Raw genomic sequence first — 3,928 nt, forward strand, 5'->3', positions numbered from 1 at the left:
CTTTTCTAATACATAACCTGAAAATGACTAACTTACTATGTTAACAATTTAATGTTTCTTCTCCTTCAAAGATGTTACATTTTCTATTGAATGAAGGTTTCAAAAGTCAAGACTTATACCTTTTTTATATTTAATTACCAAATTTATTTCCCAGCTTATTTGAGATCTTTCAACCCACAACACAGAGTCACTAACGGTATTTAATTATGTTGAACTTTATATTTAACTTGATGGACAATATTTAAATGCCACTATAAGTTTCCAATTTATCAGATGTTCAACTATATCTATATGTAACAATGAATTGCTAATGACTACTCTGAACATAGTAAAAGTCTTTTTCAATATAAGCGTAACATAAATAAACATAAAGAGACAAACTCTTTGTCCCTTCTTTTCACAGGTCAGCAAATGAACTTGTCATTGCCGTTTATTCTCTTACTATCTATTTATTTACAATCAAACAGGTAGCTATTTCTGTATGAAAATAGTTAAGTTACTTGTAGAACTAAGGGATAGCATTTTATTCCGCAATCGTTTTTTATTCAGCTTATAATAATCCAAATGGAATGCCATTTAAAAGTAAAATTATATATTATGTCAACAAGATCTCTTTGATTTGAAACACTCTTTTAGGCGGTGTGCTAAAATCGTTTAAATAAGTCGATAGTGCGATTTTGGTTCAATATTTCATAAATCGGTATTTCTACTCCCTAAATTGAGTTTAAAGCTGTTAAAACTTAATTCAAGTTGACTCACCAATTTTTTGTCGGTTATTGATAACAAAATCCAGCTTCAACATACCCCGACTGCGACTAGTGTGTCCTCAGCGAGGAGTTGCCTAAACAGCGACTTTTACAATGAATTCCTCCATGACTTGGTCCAATAATTATGCTATAAATAAAGCTATTTCAGAAAGAAAACATTAACCTTTATTTATTCTATTTTACGGCAAATGTAGCATGTCATTATCAAAGAAAAACACGTTTCCGCTCTTATTTTTACCAAATTAGAGCAATAAAATCAATTTCAGATGTATTTTAAATACTGAGTCATCTATCGCCGGAAACGGAAACTACTTATCTGTTTCACAATTATTGAATCGAAATTCGTTTAGTGCACAGTACATCACGAGATTTGAACTTACATATACTCGTAGTTAATAGTATCTCTGGAAACTTCACCAATCCAGCATTAGCCACGGATTCGTTAATAAAGCCAATTATGATGACTTTAGTAACTGGCAATATAATATTAGAAATTGCGTTATACATATTGTAAATATTCATAACAAAACGTGACTAATAGTCAATCACATTTTATATCATTTTGTACTACGTATTTTGTAGTAAGGTGCTTATAACAGGGTTAAAAGAATTACTTCTCAAAAAGACAAAGGAATAGTCACTTACTTGAAAACAATATCGTACAATGTACATAATATAGTCGCCATTGATTTGACTTAAATTTACTTTACTTTTTTACAAAAATCTAAAATGTATTCAGGTAGCTTAGATTTAAATTGATTAACTGAACTTACATTTATAAAGATGACAGTAACAACTTATGAAGCTGTACTCCTTCGTATGTTATACATATATCTCTTTCCACTCACCTTCGGCACAACAATTAGACTTGCTCGCCGAGTGCTGCGTTTATTAATCTGTAACTTTACAAACGACATGTTATTGATGATTTGTTTTGTTGGTGGTTTTTCTAATTATAAAACATTATTTTGATTTTATTGTAGATAATGTATTTCCTCTCACCTTAATTTAGATACCTCTCACCTTAATTTAGTTAACAGTTTGCCTCACACAAATTTTAGCTTCAAACTTCTTACCACTCGTAATATCAATTTATCGATCAGGGTTTCAATCTTCTTAATTTATGTACTTGATAACTTTTCAGGCTGTAAATGAACTTATCGATTTAACGATGAGATGATCTAACCAATTTAATGGTCAGCCGTGCTGCTTTCATGTCTGTAAGACATGACTGATCTAACCAATTTAATGGTCCGCTATGCAGCTTTCATGTTTGCAAGACATGAATCATCTAACCAATTTAATGGTCAGCTGTAGTGCTTTTATACCTGTAACACTTCAATGATCTAACCAATTTAATGGTCAGCCGTGGTTCTATTTTATCTGCAAGACTTCAATGATCTAACCAATTTAATGGTCAGCTATGCAGTTTTCATACTTGTAAGACATGAATCATCCAACCAATTTAATGGTCAGCCGTGGTGCTTTTATACCTATAACAATTCAATGATCTAACCAATTTAATGGTCAGCCGTGGTTCTTTTATATCTCCAAGACACCAATGATCTAACCAATTTAATGGTCAGCTATACTCTGTAGACAAGTGCGAAAGTTCTTCTTCTTCGTCGTTACAGTTTTGTCAGATTGGTCATGGTCATCATGTATCAGTGATCTGCTTTACTAGACGCCACCTAGTCGCTGCCTTTTTAGTACATTGGTGGTCCAAGGTATCTTCAGCATTCTTCTCCAGCACCACATCTCGAGCGCGTCTATCTTCTTTTTCTCACTCTCTCGTAGGGTCCACGTTTTGGAGGCATAAAGGAATATGGAGAACACATGCGATCGTACAAGCCGAGTTCTTTTTTTCTTAGCATTCTTTGCAATTTCTCCATCGCTGACACTTTATTGGAGGTGACTGTACCTATATTATTGAAGTTATGTATACACATAAGGTTGACCGAGATTAACATCGCCGAATGCTATTATCCATCTACACACTACTTGTCAACCATCGGTCGAAGACAGTCTTAAAAATGCATTTGATTATTGATTTTGGTCGAAATCATGACAATATATGTATATGTCGTGGATATACTACCCTCGTAGTAATGTTTATTTTATCATTGTAACTGTTCGATATTTTCTTTTCTTAATCATTATTCATTTCCTGCTTCATCAATAGACCGGAATTAATTTGTCGCTTGCACATGTACTTCGATGTGACATCGTAGTGAACTTTTTAGTTAACAACTTAGAGGGACGAGCACAGCAATAAATCTGTTTCTCTGATAGTAAAATATTGTGATCTTATCTCGATATTCAATTGGTTAAGTTTACATTCCGAACCGTTTTTAAAACATTCACGGCTGGGAACTACTTAAGGCCACGTTTTACAAATCATATGTAAACAGAGAAGACTGTTGCTATTTTTGGCAATCCATTACCTACTATTTTTTTTTTTGTATGGTAAGGCAAAATAATTTAAACAATACTTTCGTCCATCAATTACTGAAATGTTTTTTTTTTTTACACACTGGTCTTCTCTTTCCTTTTTTTTCAAATACAATTTATTTCCGTACTCACGGTTTTATCCTCGTCGCCAATGTAGCATTCGTTGTGCTATATTTGGCTCGTTCACGTACCGACACGTGTTGCCGGCTCAAAGGTCTGACATCGACTGACGTCCCCTCTCTCCGGCATGTACTTATGGCGTGTACGCTCGAGACAAACAACACTACGTTTATGCATACACTACATCGCTTATAAAATTCTTTTCCAATTCGAATCTTCCATTTTAATTAAGTTTTACGATTCCAAAGTCTGGCGAACGTAAGCCTCGGAGTTTAAACGTTTTCGTGTTTATAAAACGATTGGAGTAGCATTGTGTGCGTGTGTTCAAAACCATAAACTACGCGTACGAACACTTCGTGTGCTTTTAAACTTCGAAACCGCATTATACTTATTATTAATTAACTGGAATTGAAAAGCCTTTTTACTCACGATAAAGAATAAACTTAACTCATTTAATATACTGAGAATTAATATGCCATTATTTAAAATGTTTTGTTACATAAATAAGGAGCGTCGGTGGCTCAGTGGTCAAGCACTTGACTTGCAATCTGCAGGTCCTGGGTTCGAATCCCGCCATGTACCAATGTGTT

General features: G+C 33.8%; 1 long non-coding RNA gene across 1 annotated transcript; it reads right to left on the reverse strand.

Annotated features, from left to right (window-relative positions):
• Positions 1-777: 777 nt before the first annotated feature.
• On the reverse strand, positions 778-2,994 carry LOC106127799 (uncharacterized). Its single transcript, XR_001228422.1, has 3 exons — positions 1,791-2,994; positions 1,148-1,669; positions 778-894 (listed from the first exon to the last, which is right to left on the reverse strand). It is a non-coding gene; the product is annotated as an uncharacterized LOC106127799 (long non-coding RNA).
• Positions 2,995-3,928: the final 934 nt, after the last annotated feature.

The sequence above is a fragment of the Papilio xuthus genome, unplaced genomic scaffold (assembly GCF_000836235.2).
Source record: "Papilio xuthus unplaced genomic scaffold, Pxut_1.1 DF824566.1, whole genome shotgun sequence".
Classification (NCBI taxonomy): domain Eukaryota; kingdom Metazoa; phylum Arthropoda; class Insecta; order Lepidoptera; family Papilionidae; genus Papilio; species Papilio xuthus.